This window comes from Zerene cesonia, chromosome 17 (assembly GCF_012273895.1).
Source record: "Zerene cesonia ecotype Mississippi chromosome 17, Zerene_cesonia_1.1, whole genome shotgun sequence".
Lineage (NCBI taxonomy): Eukaryota > Metazoa > Arthropoda > Insecta > Lepidoptera > Pieridae > Zerene > Zerene cesonia.
The window spans coordinates 3,373,634-3,397,781 of NC_052118.1; the positions used below are offsets into that span (position 1 = coordinate 3,373,634).

Genomic DNA, 24,148 nt, shown 5'->3' on the forward strand with positions numbered 1-24,148 from the left:
AATGGCATTATTTTTCCCATTTCGCGATCCAACCTTGAACACTTGCACTGTCCTACATTTCGCCAACCTTTAAGAGCAATGCGCGCTCGCCAGTATTTTGCGCGTCAGCGAGTTTTGCATAATAATAGTACAATGGATCGATTCGTACAAGCTTGTAGCTATTACAAAACATCGAACACCTCGTAGCCGCCCTCTCGCGGCTCATGAATTATTCGTCGTTGTGAGTTGTGACAACATCGATTCAGCCCTCGCGGACTTACCGGGCCGGATCTGCCGAGTGTAATGTCAATGAATGTAATCGAATAAAACAAATACGTCATAGAGAAAGACGTTTCCAATGATGGGAAGTTGAAAATATCGTGTTTATTTTTTTTCAGATGTTTTTAAGGATCAATGTTGAGTTCAATCAAATTATGAAGGAAAGTTTTAACAGAACTTACCTTGAATTCCTTCATTTCAATTTTTTTTTTATTTTTTAGGTTTCAAACCCTTAACGACTATATTTTTGTATATGTACCGGAAACAGTTAAATTGACGTTGGAGGGAGTTACCATCAAAGGGTAATGTTCCCTAATAAAAGTATCTTCCGTCCTTGGACCTTATTCAGTATTCCCTTTAGCGGAGACTTTAGTCATAAATATGAAAAAAAAATCATTAAAAAATTCTCAACCGTAGCTCACAAATGTAACATCATAAATCAAAACATTAATTTAGTAAAGTACATTTGCTCAGTGAATAAATAATTTTTCTATCAGCAATTTTATTCAAAAAGAATTTTTGTTTTTACAGACCGTCTAAGTTCGTGAGAGCCGTCTTCAAGAGCAAGAGTACCACTCAGAAACGTAAGTTATGCCTTTTTATTTTAGTTCAAAATAGTACTTAGGAAAGCTGCTTTCTTAAATATACAATTTTAATGATATAAAACTGTGAAGGAGTTAATAAGCTCGCTTTACCAATACCTTTGGCTTGGCTTTTTTCCAAAAATATGTCTAGATTTATTTATTAACTTCTTATTTAATAATAATCAATTATTAACAAACAACTGCCACTGCAAGTAAAATATGTAGCTTACTTTTTTATGTCGGCATAGTCGGCAATGGAGCTGGTGGGTCGCCTGATGGTAAGCGCTACCACCGCCCATGAATATTTGGACAGGTGTAAGGTCGAATGCAGACCTTACGCCTCTTCTAATGGATTGCCGACTGCAAACTGGAACGGAATTAGGAAAGGATTGAAGAGAGCAATAAAGGAAAGGATTGGGAAGGGTAAGGAAGAGGATATGGGCCTCCAGCTGCCCCACTCACCGAATGAAACGCAGCAATATGCTATTTCACGCCGGTCTTCTTGCGGGGGTGTGGTACTTCCCCGGTACGAGCTGGCCCAATTCGAGCTGAAGCCTGCTCGACTACCCCATACAAAAGTAGTAATGAAGCTTGCTTGCAGTGGCCGTTGTTGTTATTGTACCATTGTTCATTATTTATAAAATCTTTGTTTCTTATTTCTGTACAAAAAATCGATACTGAAGAATATAAATAAACATGCACAAAAAATCTTTGAACTTTTACAATCATACTCAAATACAATGTTCAAGTTCCTTTATTTCCATACAAATATTTAACTTTATTGCAGAGATGGTAGCGAATCAGTAAAGGCATTACTGCGGTTGTGATATATAAAAGCAATTACTGCATACGCCGGCAACTATAATCTCTTTCAATGTAAAAGCCCACTGACCAACTTTAATTAAACGTTTAATATTGATTAAAAATGCATTCACGGTTTAACTTACTACTTAATGAGGCGTTGTAATAAGTATGTTAATGTTTATTAGTCCCAATGGGATTTTGCGGATTATGGGTTTTACGTATCATTTTATTAAAATAGCGATACAGTATCGTTTTATAATTAAAAATAAATTTCATACATTTATCCTTTAATTGATAACATAATTTATTTTACATTATATAAACAAACTTATACCTAATTTTTCGACTTTAACTTTTGACTTCGAGATTATAATTGTCTATGAATAATGTAATATGTCATGCGATTGAAAATACAATTTAATATATCGAATACAATTTCTAGATGCTAGATACAGATAATATTAACGCCTTCGCGCTTATTAATTGTATAATTGGATTGTACTGTCATGACTCAGGTGTTCGTGAAGGACTTAGCGTCTAATAAAATGTATCGACTGTATCAATTTTTGATGGGGGAATTTTGTCTTGTTATTTATCATAGACGTAAGGTTTTCTTGCAATTCAGTTTGGCGTAATTTAACAATTTTACTAGATTTCATATTGTGGCAAAAATAAAAAATTACGTCCATTTTAAAACAAAAAGATTGGGTATCAATGTTTTATTTAAAACAGGAATTTCTTTGCCACATGCATGAAAAGAGCTTCATATTAACTTTCTCTATATTTATTGTGATAATTTGCAGACAAAGGATTTCGGTGCTAACTCCACGTAAATTCCAGATACCTTAAACAAAATGTTACAATAAACTTTCACGGTTATTGCGGCAATGCACTATATGCCTGTATTATAATAATAGCATCGCCTGAAATAGAAACATCAGAAAATGAAGCCCAAAATAGAAACAATAGAAAATTAAGATAGAAATAAAGGCAATACATCACCGAAATTCAGAACTATTTCATTTCCAATATCAATATATCAAGGGCCATCGAGCGTTTGTACAATTTCCAAACAATAGCTGAAGAGTTCTGTTAATATAATTAAGTATCGGAAAGTTTAAAGGCCCCCGTCAATATTATCCGGAGTTCGAGGATAAATGGATTAGGGTAAACAGCATAAAGAGCCTTTTGTATCCGAAATTAAATGTCACCCGCCGTCATTATTCAACGCTGGCGTGACACCCAGAGGCTGACTGTTACCGCTCGTGATAATAAGTTTATGAACTTCGATTTTGCCGGCTTAATTAATCAACGTATTTGTGACTTTCTGCACTCTTTAAAGTTTCACATTTTTGCTTACAGCTGTTACAGATAATAGAACGGTATCAGATAGCGCAAAGGAAAATCCAAAGTTGGAGTGAAAGTTCTTGGTAGTCGTGAACGTTCTGAGGGATAATTTATCCTTAGAGGTTTTTCTAGTATATTTTCTACGTAATATAACGTTCAAAATTTTTAATATAATATTTAAATTAATATTTTTTGCTTTCATCGACGAACATTATTTTATCCCACAAAGTAATTGTAACTCGGCTTACAAATATTGTTCGTCAGATACTGGCTCTTTCGTTTTTTCTAAGACAAGCTACATTTTAATACGTACTCACGTCGATATCGTGCCAAACAACACCACCCACATAATATCTTATAATTAAGCCGCTCTTCAAACATCACAAGCAATTAATATCGTCGTCACATGTAAAAGACGTTTTACAGCATTCCATTAATTATATTTGTAACGGCTGTCGAAGATGCTCAACCGAACTTTATGGCGGGAATAAATTTAATAAATTTTTAATTATTATTGTAGCAGGGTGACGACACGGTGCTGTAATTGATAAATTTAGTGTTAAAATTTCCTGTTTAGTATATGGGGAAAGAATAATTTTCTTATTTGGTCAAAACATCAGGTCAGAACAGTATTTATGAATACAAGAAAAAAAACCACTTCAAACCAAAAATAATAAAACATATTCCTCGGTGCATCTGACTGGCATGTAATAAACGCTGAGTTGTCAATATAACAATTCCTGCTAGAATTATTTGTATAGCACGATCGTATAAGACGGAAAACAGCGAAGTAAAAGCCAACAAAGTTGTGAACTACGGCTACAAATGCTGCACAAGATGCGACACCGCAACTCTAACAAATGCTAGGGACGGCTCCGAGTCATCTAATCAAAGGATCACAAAGTCAAAACAGACGGACGAAATGCTATTGTGTATGACGTATTTTAATCCGTCGTCCTGATTGAAACCTAAAACATGTAACTTATAAACTTTATATTTAATACAAATATGTTCCAAACTAATTTTAAGTTTACTTTTCAAAATTTTATAACGAAAAATTGATTTACTTTTGTATAAAAAAAAATGTTTAACTTTGAACCATTTTATATTCGAATAATTGTTTCTTATAAATATTCCCCTCTTGCTACAATTTATCTTATTTGAAAACATTTTTTAAATTCCGTTCACGCTAACGTCACTTTTCCGTCATTATGAAAAACTGTCAGGCAGAACATTACTTTGCAACCATCAACTATTAGCCAAAATCTAGTATGTACGTAAATATACTGTCTGCCTTTAACTTATATATATCACTGGAGATCTCGGTCCCCGTACAGAACTAATAATGTTGATCGCACTCGTTCCTGCCAGCAGCCAGATGCATATAACTCATGATTCAGAAGATTTCCCAGTGCGCCGTAGTTCAAAGTTAGACAGAGATTCAAGCTCCTCGTTATCTGCAAGTGTCATGTAAAGTATTCGAAGCACGTAAATTACAAAGTTATTGTATCGTACTGTATTTGCTAAGTTTCGATAGGAAATAATTATAATATATATTGAAACTGCACGATGCAATTTGAAGATAATAATGTCGATTAAGGACGTTTTATTTTGCAATAAATAATAGATTTAAACTATAATTTTATATCAAATATCTATTTCATAAATTGACGTGTAATTGAAAAACTTTGAAAAAGCCAATTATCGTTTGTGTTTCTCGGATTCGTAGAAGTGTTTAAATGAAATATAAAATACTAGTTTTTCGCCCGCGACTTCGCACGCCTAGAATTCGCTTATATCGCGCGACGTGGTAAGGAGTATTTTCTTCGTATTAAAAAGTATGGTTTGTTCTTTCCCACGTTTAGCTCCATCTTCATACCAAGTTTCATCAAAATCGGTTTGACAATAACGAACTTTCATCCCCTCTTTCAACCCTTTCTACCCTTTTTTCGAAACTTGATCGATCCAAATAATCGTTTGTATCGTCATTCATTACACTTCAAAGGAAATATTGCAGCAGCATTAAACAATTAGTTGTCTAAGACGATAGACAAACCCTGCCACCGATTATTATTGTATCTGAAGCCAGCTTTGCTATAAGATTAGATAAGATAAAACAGGTAAACCTTATATTATACTACCCACATTCTGCCTGTAACACTGATAACAATCAAATCTTAAGTCTAAAATAATTTGTCACTATATAATTAAACTATTTCATGAAACCAGTGTTGTTTTAATGTTTTAAACCTGAACGTACTAAGCTGGTCCTTATAAAATATCCTTACTCTACAAGCACTTCCTTTGGAAAATTAATCTTTATTTTATTCATATATACCATCTAGCCTTTCAAGATAGAATAATCATCTCAGCTTTTTCTAACCTTGGTTTATCCTTGCCTTGATCTGTGTTATAAATAATCACTAGTCACTAGTTCTGACCGTAAGGAGGCTATTCGTCTTGAACTTGTATAATAAATTGTTTTTACATTTTACTGTCTTGTTTGTTTACGTTTACACAGGTATATTCACATTACATTACATAACGAGGTAAACAAGTTAACTACAAGAGCGTATTCCGCTAGTAAGCATTGACACACTATGCCTTAAAATATGTTCTCTAGTTTCACAATAATATTGTTGTTCTCGATTGTCTTGGTAATAACCAAAACATTGCATAAGTACGCGTCAATGTGACAATGTTTTTAATAATTTTATTAAATTTTACCATGATAGTGAGTAAATTGACAAATAAGTGTTCTAACTTCGAGATACTTACTACGTAAGTACAAATTTGCGTACTTTCTACACAAAACCAATTTAACTTACAGCAAAAAAATACCTAATATTCATAATTTGATCACTACAACGGAAGTTTCGTTTGTATAATTATTTATCAAAAAGCCAGCTTATTATTTGCCACTTATACAAGATTCATGCGCTGTAATTCCACTCCACTTATAATTACTAAGCAATGTTTGAGTAAATTAGACTCATAAACGAATTAATTAGCTATAATCGTGCGTAAATCTGTGCGCACAGAGTGTAAAAGTGAGCTCGCCTTGAGAACGGATTTCTATTTTTCCACAGCCCTGCTAAGCCAATTACGTGATGTAAAGAGGACCTTATAATTTGTAATTAGATTGTACGTTTCGATAAATCAAAGAGAGCGTGGCTGCGTATGATCAGATCTTATACATTGTGTTCCGTAATTCCACTGCACGTCATTGCGTACACCTCTGTCATTATAACACAATTTAATGCATATGTTTGGTTATATTAAAATGTTTTTTTTAACAGAGTATAACGTAGCCTAGTATTTCGAGGTTCAGGAAATACACTTCCGTTTAGTTGAGTTTTACTAACATTCTAAAATTAATTTGGCAAAACTAACTGGCTTTTGAAGTAATCTCTTTTAATTTTGTAACTCACATTCCTTACATTTCCTTAATTATATTAAAAACCGAACGTGCCTAACCGATATAAAGCACTTTTTTAAATTCTCACTAGAACCACAATGACGATGCTATATTTATCCACGAGATAGACTCCATTAAGTATATTTTGTCATTGCGCTTACCACAGTATACAGATATAAAATGGATTAGCTGGAAAAAGAAACAATGCTGTTTATTGCACTTATTTGCAATACGCAACCACGAGTGCCTTATCGCTATGAAGTACACTTGATTGGGCCACACTAGGCCATTTGCCGTGGGAGCTTCCCACGTGACAATAATAATTAGCTAACCAAGCTTTAGCCAGTTTGAATTGTCACTGCAAATACTTTGACGTCATATGATTTTTTTTATATGGTTATTTTATAATTCAATAGTAATCGTAATGTCTGACCTACGCATTTATAAACATCCACCGGTCACTTCGCTTTTGTAAACAATGGACTACAAAGTATTAATGTCGTTTATTTTTCATTTTTATCTCACACGTATGTGCATCTTCATACTACTTATTACAATTATTTTAGTTTTCTAATTTCACATTTCACATTTCACTAAAAAGTGAAAATTTTAATAACTTTAGTTTATGAATCATAACGGTCAGAGCATTATGTTTTATATTCACATAGTTTCTCGTGATTTCAAATTAAATAATAAGCTATAAAAGTGTTGAAATATATCATATGTCGTGTGAACCTCATATCCCGTGACTTAAAGCATAAAATACAGTTATATTGACAAAACTGAATACTTTTTTGAATCGTCATTTGTAACCAGAAGCAAATTACTCGGTTCGTATCAAACAAAACATATTAATATGCGATATCCATACCGTAATCAAAACTCTGTACAATGGTACAATATACTAATTCGTATAGATACTAAAATTGCCAACAGCAATTCGCCGTGACAGTTGAAAAATTATATTTGTCAATTGTTGTCATTTCAACATTAAATACTTGAAAAATACATTTAAAATTTAATCCGCAATGAATACACATGACTGCGTTAATCAACTTATATTGTATATCTTTCATGTTAAATAGTATAATAGTCTTTTAAAACACCTCACCCCTCTTATTCACGACAAATAATAATTGTAACCTCCTCTTTGAAGGACATCGATTTCAATAATTGAATTATTAAATACTAGCTGCGCCCCTCGGTTTCACCCGCGTAAGTCCATATCCCGTAGGAATATTGGGATATATAGTTGCCTTTATGTAATTCCAGTTGTCCAGCTGTCTACGTACCAAATTTCATTGCAATCGGTTCAGTAGTTTTTGCGTGAAAGAGTAAGAAACACACAGATATCCTTACAAACTTGCATTTATTATACTGCAGGATCTACATCATTACCCACTTTACCCTTTTTGACACTATTAGTCATTTCCGCAATAAACACATTCATTTTTCTTATTATTTTTTATTCAATAGTTATAATACAAACAACAACGGAATACAAATTTGCGCATGAGACCAAAATAAACAAGGTCAACCACATGTACTTGCTAAATCACAGACTCAAACATGACATAAAAAATTAAAAATTTTGAGGTTATTTTAATTCTATTTTTAAATCATTTCCATTAAAAATCATTGATTTTATAATTAATATCCATATATTCAAAAGGTCTGATAGGGGTAATCTAAATTCATTAATAATAATATAAATCGAACAGTTTGTTTATTTGTTCAGAGCACTTTTTGGTACGATTTGGGTAGCGCGGAAGGTACCCAACTCTAAAGAAGATCGACATAAAATAGTGGTATGCTACTATGATTCGTTTGGAGAGTAGGGGAGCTGGAGTCCCGTATCCTTTTCCTTACCCTACCCAGTCCTTTCCTTTATTCGTTCCATTAATCCTTATCTCTTATCCAGTAAAGATATATATCATTATATGCCTATAGCCTCTGCGAATATTTATGTGCTTGTTGCTTACCATCACGCGTCCCAGCAGCTCCTATGACAACTATCACATAAAAAATAAAAAATAAAAACTCCGAAACTACTGGACCGATTTCAAAAATTCTTTAATCATTGAATAGGTAGGTACACGATCTATATGTGCTCTATAGTCTAAAACTTACGCCAGTATACTATTTACCACAATTTATTTTATATTGATATTTTATAAACATGGCTCCCACATTCTGCACACCAGTAATTTAGCTATAAAAGATAATTCTACACCCATAATAATACAACTAACGTTAAATATATGCCAAAAAAGTACACTAACGTAGTTATAATATCCGTAATAACTCATTGTGGTCTCTCTAACGAACGCTAATTTTATTCATGGTTGGAGGTGGCGTGCATTTGGGACGCTTTTAAATAAATCCTTATGAATATGTATCTTCCGAACAATGCTTCTTTAAATAACGATGTTGTAATTAGTTACGTAACAGTTGTTATCATAAAATGTTTGTGTATTATGAATATTATAATATCACGTTAAAGTATACTCAGATTAGTATTTATGATAGAATTATCTTTTGCAAAGATCACCGATGTGCCTTGGGAGTAGTAGCAGTAGTACTGTAAATTTTTAAATGAGACCAATTGACTTTCCTATCAACACAAAGAATTACGTCATCGCTGTTATGGAATTATCGGGTAACAATACCATAAATATATCAGTCGAATTGACAACCTCCTTCGTTTTTAAGATCGTCCTTTGAAAATTAATAGTGTTCAAAATATATGTTGTATGATGTCGATAAATAATGAATATTTTTTTTATGTTTCGAGCATTACGAAAGCTTTTAGATCATAATGTAAGTAAGTGTAGTAAAATAAGGATATGGGTTTCTACGTAGTGACTCATCCTTCGTAATGTCATTATATACCTACTACAAGTCCATTTTATTTACACAGTAATTATCCCGCAGAGTACGTGACTTAATTCGTACCAAAATAGGCATGTGCCCGCTATTTATTGGCAAAACATCACAAACGTAAAATTAAACAGAACTATAATATGTAACTGAAAATAATAATATGTATATTATAGTAGTATGTATCCAGTACGAATACTTCAAAGGAATTGTCTCAACGTACCAATAACCATCACTTAAATTCAATAGCCCTCCAAAAATTATTTCACCTACGATTCAAGACGTGAAATGATTGTATCTACAGCGAAACAGTAATTTCAAAATATATAATATCCATGCGTTATATTTAAAGCGAACTTTATCATGCCGTATAAATAAATTTATCTAGCTAAATTCGACTAAAGCGATGTTATTTAAAAATCTAAGCCATATCATTCTTGTTTTGTTTTTGTGCATGACTATTTTGATCATATATTTTATTTGATGAATTCGGCGATTTGTGAATCTATTGATACGTATAATTTTTTATTTATATAAACGGTTTAATATCAACAGATCCCGACTAAAATATAAAACCTATTGGTACTATTTTATATAAACAAAATAAACGTTATATGTACATAATCATAATATATTTGATCAATTTATTATTTCAAATATTCATCTCATATAATATACGTACCTCCGTACATAATAATTCATTGAGCAATTTGCAAAGCGCATTTGTTTCAACACTAAAATGACAACATCGTATATATTTCTACACATTGCAACAAACAATTTTCAATCAATCGATAGTCAACAATGGACGACGCTTAGCTCTGTTTCCTCAACGAGAAAAGTTGGCGAAGTGATCATCAACGCGGCAAACCTGTCACGAACATCATCAATGAAATCACGATCGGAATTATTAGATAGCGCAATCCAATTTCATAGGAATATCGGCTGCGTCGCGGCACAATGCAATTTGTTATTGAAGTTTCGACACAAGTGTCCCCGGTTTTCATCTTCATAACATTTGGCGCTGTTTGCCGCCGTCATATTCGGTAACGATATTTGAATGTTGCCATTCACGTTGCACCGATTTTCCATAGCTTCTAGCTTGCTACATCTTCATTTCATTCTAAAAACAATATAAATAAGACTTCACTGTCTTGTCGTTATTTTATACATATCTATAGTTTAAATACACATATGATGAATTAGGTAGTATTAATAAATAGAAACAATAAATAATACATTTATTTCGGCCTCAAAAGACAGCGTTACACACGCGAAACACCTCGACGAACGTCTCCAATATGATTCTTACATTACTAAAGTTCTTACTTATATCATACCTTTATCCTTATCCAAGGACTCTTTTAGTTTGCATTCTCCAGTCAAATTCTTACTAGTATTAATTCTAATTAAATATATTTAAAAATGTAACCGATCAACAGACGAATATTAACTTTTACATTTACTAGAATAGATAGAATATCTAAATTAAATTAATTGAACGCGGATAATTCGTGAGCGATAGTTACGGATTTATGACTAACGCGATGCGTAAATTACCAATTTCTGTTAAACCAACGATCATAGTTAACAGGAGGGATATCGAAAATTGGCTCCGTGTAATTATGGATAGGATTAACTTAATTAAATTGCACAATCAAGAGCTTTCATAGGTTCACTACCGATACTGAATACATACATACTGTTAACATAATAACATATAAGTAAATTAGTAAAAATATTTTTTTATATATTACAATAAGCGAAATTGTAATGTTTGTGCTCTTCAGATAAAATATTCAAGCTTATAAATAAAAGTAAAAGATAAGTAAATTTCGCAATTATCGTGCTTCACCTACCGTTGAGAAAACAAATTGTTTTATCGCTATTTGTAAAAAGGTTCTACCAAAGCGCACGTTATTCTTTCAGTCGGCCCCTAGGGACACAATCCTCACCACAAACAATAAAAATATACATAAAAATAAATTTGATACTTGAAAACCGACAGCCGTGAGGAATATACATTATATTGATGACTCCACTATTCAACCGGCTAGGGTTAGTTTTTGCCATTTATATTCAACTTATTCAAGAAGCTCAAGTAAACAGACCAATAAAACTTTATGTTCTTCCATCCTTTGTCACCTAACAGGTTTATTACATTTTTGTTTGTAACGAAATAACCAACGATCTTCTTGTGTAATACAGTATAAACTTAATATGATTACATAAAACAACACTTAAATCTCGTAATCTTATATTTTCATCGAAAATAACCAGACATTGTAAAAATGTTCAGTCTGAAACATCCAATTACGTATATCAAATTACGGAAATGAGAAATTTATTTTACTTTAAACTGAAATAGAGTCCATTTGAGGAAGAATTTTTTAACATTTTAGTCCGATGCCTTTTCACTCGGACAGATCTAATCAAGATTGATACTGAAGTACACCAGCTGTACATTTTTAGATTGTTATAATAGATGAGATGCACTACTTTATGTAACCAACTGTACTGAAAATATGTTGGTATATTGTATGTACAAAAATTGGGAGTTTTACATACATTTCACATATATATGTATGCAACATTTGCCATAAAAGGCGGCGAAGGCAGTTATTATACAATCCTTGTGAATCCTGCTTTATTGTAACAACGCGTGTCGAATATATAACGATAATGCATACTCTTGGAAAACACAATCAAAACACCATTCAAGAACACTTTATAAGCATTCATTGAATGGGGACGCCGCGGCGAAATATAGAAATAATGACAAGCTATGATTAAGGGACTGTGATTTAATTTGCTAATAAATAATGAATTTATATATTAACAACTGATTTCACACCTTCATGACATGTTCTGTTTAATTTATCAATAACAAATAACGTATGACAAATTACTTCAAAACATTATCAGCAAGCAGTAGGTAACCGGCCTTAAAAGTTATTAATTTCACAATATTAAGTTTACACAATTTTCTGAATTGATTTTAATATATTCAGTATTTTAAACAAAAAAACAAATGAAGACTTCACTCAATGTAACGGTCTTATTTGAAAATAGCAAAGTTTTCACTAAAAACAAAAGCTATCACTAACTTATAAACTATTCAGGCTTCCTAATGGAGCTCTAAGTGAAGGCTTTTGAAAACTTGGGTACCTTTCACGGCTACCGTATTTCCTTTTCAGCAATAATTATTGGGATATGAATTTAAAATATAATGGATGAATTTCGTACCTTCTTTTATAAATCTTTTGTTGTAGTATTATTGTAATATATCGTTTGTTAAATTATATATGGAATGTGTTTAATACAGTTTTCTAAACGCTTAATTCTACGTTGTCTATACCACCATTGATTTATTAAGAGAACTTATTCGCCCCAAACCGATTCTAAAGGTTTTGTGGTTAAAATTTGCGCATTCAAATGGAATTCTAAGCGTACAGTAAACGAATCGGCCGATGTTTAGGGAATGTGCTATATGCGTAGCAAGTCACGGTGATGTCTCGCAGAGTGACAGGCCTCGACGGGCGACGTGCTGCGGAATAATGACCGCCAAATGAACTGCGTTGACGGGAGTCAAAATGCGTGACGCAATTGCATTATAGAACAGTGTTGTCTGTTGTCTGTTGTCTGCTGAATAAATAAACGAATTCGAGTAAATTATTCATTATGGGTGAAAGCTCACCTATAGATTATCAAATTGTTCGCTTAGTAAAAAGAACTATAGCTAGTGATGTATGTTTCTTTTTTTAATTTTATCCATTTAATTTTATCTAATTAATATTCCATTATAAGAGCTAAGTTAAATAATAAACTGATGTCGACAATTGAATTCGAATACTTACATTATGTGTTTATGGACTATATTTTTAATATTAAGGTATTTTATTAATTTCAGGTATTTAAATCGCTGTCATCAGAAAAGTAAGTAACAATTGAAGTAGGTACATTGTTATTTCGTCAATGACGAGGTCGATGTCTACACTACAATTCTTCAAATCTTTAAAGGTTAAAAATTTGACATCAAGATATTAGAAACAAAAAATTGATCCATAGTATAATTATCTAAGGAAATTCTGTAATTCACCTTCAAGAAACATATCTCTTCAATTAATCTACATAATATACGATATTCCTCAATATCATACAAAATAAACACACACATCTAACTGATATATTAAAGTAACTAATCATTGAGAATTGATCCGATAATCTGCTCTTATACCTCTGTATTTTAACATCATTGACCATCAATTAAGCTCAAACAGAGCGAAAACTGAGAAACGGCCTTCAAGGTGTGAGCGCAACGATTAATCCCAAATAGGGATCGCTTTGATTTTCATCATTTGTAAAATTAATGCTAATTTAGTTTTATATTCCACTAGCTGCGCCCCGCGGTTTCACCCGCAGAAGTCCGTATCCCGTAGGAATATCGGGATAAAAAGTAGCCTTTATGTTATTATTGTTGTCCAGCTGTCTACGTACCAAATTTCATTGTTATCGGTTCAGTAGTTTTTTGCGTGAAAGAGCAACAAACACATTAGTAGGATTTGTGTCCGATTGTACCTTCACCTCTCACATAGTTATTGTTTTAATCACTTTTGATTACATGGAATATCATTAAGTCCAATTTAAAAGTACTTCCATTGAACATCGTTCAAACTTGTGCAGTAAGTCTATGGGTTATAAAAGTTCTAATACCATTACTAGTTATTTAATCCCACAAACTTTTTCGTTTTGAACTTTAAATTGGACGTATATTATGTACACAAGAGCTCTTCAGAGCTTCATGTCTACGAATAATGATGGCGCGTCTGAAGCACGCGTGACGATGAATTAAGGCACCACACTAAACGTATGTTTTAGTTTCACCTCGCATTTTAGAAGGAACTATTTAGATGCAAACGAGGCCCGAAATATTGTTACTGGGCGCTCTTATTTCAACTTTTAACTCCCGCAAAGCATGCTAGTATTGTGGTTAGAGTTACGATATATTGTTTGAACGTTATTTGAATTTTTAATATTAGGTTAATCTAACCAGGAAACTCTATGAAATAGTCGGATTGAACTCTTTAATATAAAAATGTTTTTGATGGCCTTATAAATTATTACATTACGTGACTGTAATATTTAAACAGGTGCCCTGAAGAAATATTTACGAAATTAACGTATTATTTTAGTCAAACATGTTCTTTTCACGTTTCAAATAGCAATGTTCGTTTCAAATTTCTTCAATTCCGTTTATATCAATTTACTTTAATTTCTTCAGGGATGGAGACTGGTACTCAATATTGACATTTACTTTATCAATAATTAATCAATGTTTCAATTTAGTATCACGACAGAAGGTAAGGCCAACATGAAACAAAGGTCTGAGGGTAAATAAACGAATAAGAGTCACAGGGCATTAAATATTAGTAAAAGCAGTATATGAAGTGTACTAAATATATTGAATAAAAAAAAACTATAATTATAAACAACGTGTCTACCGTTTCACTGCTATACGATTGCTATTCAATGTACCTACGAATCGCATATGTATTATAGAAAAATGAATGGTAAATTACTTATTACCTACAAATATTTATAAATTCCATTTTGTTGTGAAATATAATAACGGCGCAATTGTCGCAAGTCGTCTTAGAACCTTTATATTGATCCTTTCATTTACATGTTTTCCGTACCAATAAGAAAATCTCTTCGAATACCTCTGTAATTACACTTCGACAGCTCCTACATAATTATATTGAAATAAATAATTCATGAAAGGATGACAGCATTATTGCAAATATCGTAGAATCTATTCATATGAGCCGCTTTCCGCTTCGTATATTGTGTGAGTCGATGATTATATTTTACGAACATCAATTTTGAAATAGCTTTAATTCGTTTCAAATATAAATGGCGTTAAAATCTTTATTCGTATCCTGATAATTTAATATGCGATATATTGAAAATCAAATAATATTTGGATAAAAATGGTATGGAAATTTGGATAAAGTACCAGTATAAGCGAGCAGGGGAAGAAGGTCGGCGCTGGATGGCATGCAATAACTCTTCCTGCATCTCGAATAGCATTCACCGATACTGTTACGTCCCACACTTTTTGCTTCCTACATCGTCATAAACGATTAACGCAAAAGAAATGTGAAAATTGTGTCAATTCCGACTTATTTTTCTTATGTATTTTATTTTCTACATTTGCGTTTTTTCTTGAAGATATTGTTTGTTATATAACTAATTGTTATATAAACAAGTTGTGTTTATATAAAATAAAATAAAAACACGTCATATAAGTATATACTGTACATATATTTTACATTTAAATATATTAATGAAATTATGATTTAAATATGACCTATATTTCAATTAATGACTTATCTATACATACAATAGAAAGGAAAGTCGTGCTTGTAACACTAGCAATAAGTCAAGAATGGCGAACGAAACACAGCAGTATGGTATTTCACGCCGGTCTTCTGTGGTGGTCGCTTCTCGCTTATAGTAACGCACACACAACGTTTCCTAATCGTGTAGTTAATCTGATTATGTAAAAAATTAAATCCAAATCATACTTTATTAATACATGGTTTTGTTGCATTTTTTTATCAGATATTCAAATTCTTTTATTCTGTACATGTTCTCAAATAATCACTAATGAAATATGTTCGTAGCATCCGAAAATTACCATTTCTGTAAATGAATCGCAGCAAGGATTTATTTACTGAAACAGTATGACCAAACTTTAGTATTTCTATCTTTATATCGTATTCACAGTTCAATAGAACCAAATAGATTACAATAAATCACTAGTATCTAATCTCCCGAAGTAATACAGAGTAAACAAAGCAATAAAAAGAAAAAGTATAATGAAACTAGTTCTAGTGGATATTTCTCGGTACCTGTGACGAAACGAGCTCTCTTAGTATGAGAAACACGGTCATATATTTTATGTTACTAATATACTAGAAACTTCTACCATTTTCTTAGAAAAATGACTTCTTACTAAAGGTCTGTAATAACATTAGATACACAATGTACCTCACAACGATACGTTTAATTACGTTTTAAATGAATAATTTTAAATTATTCATTGAAATTGATACAAATTAACGTAAACGCCTGTTCAATAAATCATTTTGAAAAACTTTAATTGAAATTCAAACTTGCTCTTAATTTGAAACCAATATCTGAAACTTAAAAACCAATTCATTGCCTTGACTCTAGGACATACTTTTATCAAACAAAAACTGTTTCTTTTAAATCATTATTTCCACGGATGAAAAAATCTATTACGCTTCCGTACTGATTAAATAGCATAAAGTCCAATTATTCTTTTGTCTTTTCATCCTTCACCTCATCAAAAGAAACTCTTATGTTGATTTCAATAGACCTTCATTGGGACTGAGAAAATGACAATTAACTGTGTTTATTCGTGTGAGATCTGATTGGAAATTTTCATAACGATGAATTATCTAAAAACAAGACCATCAAAGCCATTGTAAATATAACCCTACTAATATTAGAAAAGCGAAAGTAACTTTGTGTGTCTTTCTTCGCGCCTAAATCACTGATCCAATTGTATAAAGATCGTTTGAGCCCGAGAAACGACATAGAATAACTTTAATTTCAGAACTCTCATGGGATCGAAAAATAAACGGGTAAAACATGTCGGTATGGCTATCCCCTTCACTACGCGGGCGGAAAGCCAGTTTTCAATATGCCAACTTTAAGTAAGCTTATAGGCTGTATTTCTCATAATTATATTTCCTGGAAAATCTTAATTGATCTCCTCCCCTTCGTAATCGTAGGCTTTGAAATCGTAGAACCCGAACAATATATGCAAAAATACACTCGACGATTATATACTTAAGCAAGATATTCAAAACTGACAATTACTAATAAATATCGAGCATGCAGTAGGTGGTAAAATTTATTTATTTATTCTTCACATTAACACCAGTAAAAAAAGAAAATAAAAGAACAATAAATTGTCAGTATAAAAACATAACATTTTCTTTGCAAAATACTTATAATAACGAGCGATTTAGAATTACAATTAAAATATAGGAATACAAATGAATACCTGTCCACTGTAATATGGACTGGATTTTTTAATCAACCCAAAGACGGTGAAAGTTAAATTTACGTAGTTAATAGTAATTAAGTGATTAATTGAGTAGTACTCAACGCGAGTACGCAAACGAAGCCGATGGCATGAAGCTAGCAACAAATAAACATTCGTCACGTATCGTGGCTGACTTTTGACCTCATAGAATAATGAACGCGCAAGCCCACGCTAACCTACACTTTGTTATGGCATTCATATACCAATTAAGCTAAAATGATCGATCACGGCTACGAGTAAATGAAGACGGCGTATTTATATCCATCTTAACACCTTATAAAAGACAATAGAATAACGCCTTGACTTATTGATAAAAATTGCCAAGGTTTACGATTATGAGTCAAACTATTATGTTTCGTGTAAACAAAAGATTATAAAGCTTTAAGAGGCGTTCATATATTTAAAGTAAATAAACAAGTTGACTTATAAATTATTCAGAAAAATATCGAAATACGGTTTTATCAGAGCTTTTGAACAAAGGCGTCATCATTCGTTTGCCCCAATAAATATAAAAAAGTAGAATAACGAATTGAACTATCGCTGGATTTAGAGAATCATGAACATATAATGAACAACTAATCACCAGTCATTTAATATTTGACGGCAATATAAGGAGATCACCCGTCAAAAACTAATATATATTTTGACACGTTAAATTTTAAGACGTGAGTGAACGGCATTGTTATTTTATGTTCCACGTAATTGAACAAGGATGACCTTTCTGTCTATCTCTGTGTCGGGGATATCACGACACTGTCTAAATTATATAGAATGCTATACGAAAACTTATATATCATGTTCACTCAGTATTTGCTTGTGTTATTTACCATTGAACTACATTGCTCGAAATTTATTTCAATCAATCAAATTTAAGAATTGTGATATAATCTAGACTGAATAAAAAATACACACAAAGTACGTTCTTGCACGTAGCTAAATAAAGTCTATAATAATTGGAACTCCAGTAACAAAAGAAAACAACAAGAAAAGTTGAAAATTAATGTACATTTAAATGTAGGTAACAATTTAGAATTTCATAAATAATTTATTTAGCATACTTGACATTGTAATTCCGGCTGTGATAAGACTTTCGTGACTACTCCCCGAGGCATGCTACATTCAATTTTACGAAAGAAATATCTCTTATCATGGTGTATAATAATAATTTATGAAGCACTTTATGATGTTACAAGTGAAAAGCTTGGCCAAGAATTCAAGCTGTAAATATACATTGTATTACTTTCAAATAATGTATTGCGTTGGTGTTTGTTCCTGCGCTAATATTGAATGTATTTGTTATTTTTTTCATATTTTGTTTCTAAGACAGTATTAACAGATTTAAGAATAAGTTTCATAAAGTTCATCAAAATCTTTATGTTGTGCAATTCATGGCTGAAACTGATTCGAATGTTTCAATTATATTTCACGTGTCAGTAAGGGCCCTCCAACCTCAAGCTAAATATAACAAAAGCATAACAATGATAACGGCCTTGTATTAAATCGATTCAATGAAAATATTAGGTTAAAGGTTATACGAGATGCTCCAACCGATTGACCTGAACTATTGTGTTTCTCTCCTACTTGCCGATGTGAAAAATTAAATTCGTATTTTGTACAAGAATACCATTGAAGTCATGGTCGATTTAATATTGAATTCAGGATCTGTGAATACTTGCTTAACGCTCAACCGACTATTGATTTCGTTCCATTCATCACGTTAACTGACGGCCATTGTAAACATTATGGTATATACATCTGTAGATTCAATTGATCAATTCATATGCTGTGAATATTTGCTTTTGTATAAACATAATAGACTGTATTAATGTTATTTGCCCAGCATTCATTTTAATAATTAGAGAGACGAACATGCAGTAGTTGTTGTCAAACACTAATTCTAATAATATAAAGCTGAACAGTTTGTTTGTTTTGTTTTTCTGTTTTTTGTTTTGTTTGATAGGATAGCCGCGATCTCTGAGTACTATAGACACATTATATACGTACCAAGGGCGAAGCAGTATACACTGCGAATTGAAAATAGAATTTAAAGGTCGAGTGTCAAGTTAAAAATTGTCCATGATCAAGAATTTCAAATACTCTATTTCGCAATCATTATCAAAACTCCATATAATGCATCAAAAATCCAATTAACATAGCTCGTGCAAGACTTAAGCCGAGACCCGGTAACAGGAGATTAAGTTCTGGCTTAATTATGCCGCCGCCTCTGTTCCACTTGGCTTACTATTTTGCTACAATATTTAGCCTTAGATCCTTGTGGCATTAACCATTACATCTATTCTCTTTGGATTATTACAACGGAGCATAAAATTTATTAAATTCAAGTGACAACAACCCCCAACCAGCATTATAACAAGAATGACCATATTATAACATTTTCAATGGACGCCACGTCCCAAAACTCAATTCGGCTGTAATGTTTTTTGTCTCTGATACTCGATATCCCCGTGTGTTTTTATTAATAATAAAATTATAACATAAAAAATAAAGGTCAGTTTTTTTTAATTAAAACATTGCATTGAAACTAAAAGAATCAAATAAATCGTTGAAACAATTTGAGCTTTAGTTACGTTAATACTCAAATTCTAAAGGAAATAAATTGGTCAGGTATGAACCACACTCACCATAAATAAGTTAAAGAGCAACTGCAAAAAATTTTTACCCATAATAGCGAACAATCTTTGCTTTAACTCGTTTTATAGCGATGGTAGAAATGAAATAAAATCTGAAAATTTCAACTGTCCAACTATAACTGTTCATGAGATACTGCCTGGTTAAAGAGACAAACAGACACACAAAGGGCAGCGAAGATTAATAGGATTCTGTTTTACCGTAAAAAATACATATCTTTGACACATGAAACATAAGATATTAGACGTAAAATCATAAAAATATCTAGAAATCTACGATACCAATGTATCTATAATTACAAGTTATTACAATTTGAGATAACGTTTTCATTAGGTATAAACAAGTTAGCTCGAAGCGCAATTACTATAGTCCTATAGGTATAGCGAAATGATATTACAGGCTGTGACGTTCCCCTTAATAACCTCCGACGTAATTAAAATCCGGACGACGGATTAATAAACAGTTCACTATAGATAAGCGTTTACGTTTTGCATCTGTGAAATACGTAAAAACTTACTTGTATATGTACGTTTAGAAATTTTCTCTAAGATAATGCTCCCGTGTGCTTTATCAATATTTAAGGATTTTCTCATTTGGTTTGTATTGTTAATTTTCTTAAAAAAAAGTATAAAAAGTTTTATATGATGTTAAGTAATTTTAATATCAAGAATGTAGACATTACCTACATATTAAAAGCATTAATCTTTTATAATATCATGTAGACTTTTTAGATCATTTTATCCAGTAGAAGTATGTAATAAAAAGTAACAAATAGGAACTGAAATTGTATCTTAGTAATTGTTCGATTGAATCGCTTCGGATTAGCGAGGAGAGTTGTTGCGTGAATTTTAATTCACACCGATTAGATGCCAATTAGTATTCCAGTCAGAACAACAACTAATAAAAAGGAGGCGCCGCGGGGAAAATTGAAAATATCCGAAACAGTCTAGAAAATGACAAGGCCTCTTCGTCACGCCGTGAAATTAGAATAGTCCAAAATTTCTGTATTCCCGTCACGTGGCGCCAAAAGTTTGTTTACGTTTCCATTCTATTATAATCTTGAGGCAATCTCCATAACAAGCGGCTGCTTATGCCGCTACCGATATCAATTCACGGACCGACCATTTATACTGTTTGCGATCTACCCTTTTATTGGAACGCAAAAACATACAATTGGAATGATACGAGTGCATTATCGGCGCCCGCAAATACTACAGGGAATATCTCAATTGAATAGATAAATTAAATTACATTTGGATGGTTCTCCTCTTTAAAATTCAAATGTAGGGGAGTAAAAGATCAGCGATATTATAAATATTTTACTTTTTTTATTTAATTGTACCTACAGAATAATCCCTATTAATTTTCTTCTAGTATATGTATAATAATATTTTATGTGAGTGCTGGATTATTATACTAATATGTATTTAAACAAATCGTAAATTGAAACGTTATCCGTAATAACGAATATGACGACAAATAATGAATAAATAAAAATAAAAAATTAAGTTCTTGTTCATTCGGCCACAGATATCGTTACAGCTTAGTCATAGTACATTAGATACATTATTAAACATATTTTAATTATAAAAATAAGTGATTACGTAATTTATGTATAGATATTTTCATAAGCTGTGAATTTTTAAAGTATGTGTGAGACTTTTAAAGCATATTAATATGTTTTGTTAAGTTAACAAAAATATTCGTATGTTAAGGTTACAATAACAATAATATTAGTGTTAAATTCCATTTTCATTTTAGCACTTAGCTAATACCTATATTTATTTACTCATTATGTATCAGCGAACGCAATAAAATATTATTAAGGTTATACGCGTGAATTCATTATGTCAACACTTTATATTTATAGATAAAAAAATCACACTAAGTGTATTTTATAAACGAATATGCAAATTTAAAGACATTACAAATTTGGTTAAGAAGTTTTAAATATCTATTCTGTACTCATTAAAACTAACTTCTCTTCTAGCAGCTTAAGCTAAGAATAATTAAGACAAACGTTTCAGTCCCAAACAAAAGCTCGAATAGCCCCTTAGCTAAAACTTACCCCTGAAAATGTTTCTACCTAAGAATTAACAATAATAAATGGGCGATTAACATCAAGTTCAACCAATTCAAAGTTGTAGCCATAAAATTATGTTTATTAACAACAATTAGGTACCGCGGCTAACAATGTAAGGTCGCCAGGGTTAATGCACATTAGCGTACACCTATTATAATCTCCAGGCAAGTTTATTATACGCAAAATGCCCCCTACATCATTATAAATGACGCGTTGTTAACTAATTATCGGGGATTTAACTCAAAACTTGCAAAGATTACATCTTTGTTTCTAACTGGGCTTCTCTAACTGAATTTTACATGCCATTGTTATTGCAAATATTAAAGAAAATGCTTTAATCGTTTTACAAATATTTATTCTTTTATAAAATACAATATAAATAAGTGTATTTCCATTTTGCACGGTTGACAACCAATAAAATAGTGCGGATACAAATATGGGAAAACGGTGGAAGATATTGAAAACAATTTATTCAGTACACGAGTCCTACGTACAAAGAGACTTATTCCTTACCTCGGATTTCCTGTAAACAAATACAGCGAGAATAGGACATTTAACATTCAGACAGGAAACAAAGTGGGCAGCCTCCACCGGCCTTCGAAATTGAGCACTAATACACGTATATTAGTTTGCAGACATTGCCAGGAGAATACGTCTCGCTGTAACTTAATCCCACATGAAGAGGGTTTTTTCGTTGTATTTTAGTGTTAATAGGTCACAATTACGTCGTCCATGCTTCGGAAATAGAAGCTAAAATAAAATGTTATCCGAATAATTCATGTAATTGTATTTTTAAATAAATAAATTTAAAGTACATTGCGAGAAAAATTGCTGAATATATTTTAAATATTTTAATAGAAACAGAGTTGGAAGTGGAGCATGACATCAAAGATTCCATTACAGCTGTTATACGTCCATTACCGACGCGCCCCTCGCTCGGAGCGACCAGGACATGAGAATTTCCAATCTGAAATTCAAAATCCTGTTGAAACAGATAAGTGGAAAGAATATCGCCATTAAAAGTCGATGGGGAATGATATTTGGCCCCGCACCATTAAAATGAAATTTTATGATAATTACTCCTTATAAACCATTGACATTGTCGCACATCACATCTAGCTATTACATTAAGCTATTCTTCTTCCAATGAAATAGAAATGAAAAACAGAAAAGAATAGCAGTACTAATGAATTTAAATGTTATTCAATTAAATGCACATGAATTATTCAGTAAAAGAATGCTAACGTAGAAAGAATTCCAACCTCCGTCGACCGTCGTAGCCTTAAAGATCTTGGAGCGTATAATAATTAATTACTTTTTAGTGATAAACTGAGATTGATTTCATTGCGTTAGAAGTCAAAGATACAGGAACAAAGAGCTGTTTGACTGGTTGTTCGTATAAATAAATGAACCTTGTTAAGTGATAGTCGTTAAAGGCACTTTTTTCTTTGTATGTCTATAATCTGTAATTGGCTACGCATTCCTAGAAGCGCGCCGAACTATTCTTGTTGTTATAATGTTAAATAATTCATAACGTATAATTTATATATGATTGTTCACCTATAAGATAAAGTAAAAACTTTATTCTGGATTCATTTAATAAAAAGTAATTTATTATATTGATATTCAAACCCGTCGGTATTTATCGACAAACTTCTAACCCTTTAGGTGAATGATCGGATTATCTTCCCAGTTTTTTAGTCGAAAACTTATTGAATATTTAGATTAAGATAAATTTAAAAGATAACCAAAAATTCATTGTTGTTTTTTCTGGTAAGATTTTGGCACGATTCAATGTTTTATGCTTTCTCTGTAATCATATTCTTGTTTTAAAATTGTTTTTTATCCTGTCGAGAGTTGAGCATTATAGAAACATTTTGTAACGAATGTTAACTGCATTTATGATTTACTAGCTAGCGCTCCGCGGTTTCACCCGCGTAAGTCCGTATCCCGTAGGAATATCGCAATAAAAAGTTGCGTATGTG

At 31.9% G+C, this 24,148-nt stretch overlaps 1 protein-coding gene across 5 annotated transcripts in view; it reads left to right on the forward strand.

Annotated features, from left to right (window-relative positions):
- The window catches only part of LOC119833600, an 80,479-nt gene that overhangs the window by 43,285 nt on the left and 13,046 nt on the right, over positions 1-24,148 (forward strand). For 3 of the 5 annotated variants that reach the window (XM_038357674.1, XM_038357678.1, XM_038357676.1), the window contains exons 3-4: positions 790-842; positions 13,202-13,227. The gene's annotated coding sequence lies outside the window, so the exon portion shown is untranslated. The remainder of the gene's footprint in view (positions 1-789; positions 843-13,201; positions 13,228-24,148) is intronic. The other 2 variants (XM_038357675.1, XM_038357677.1) reach the window with 1 other exon arrangement.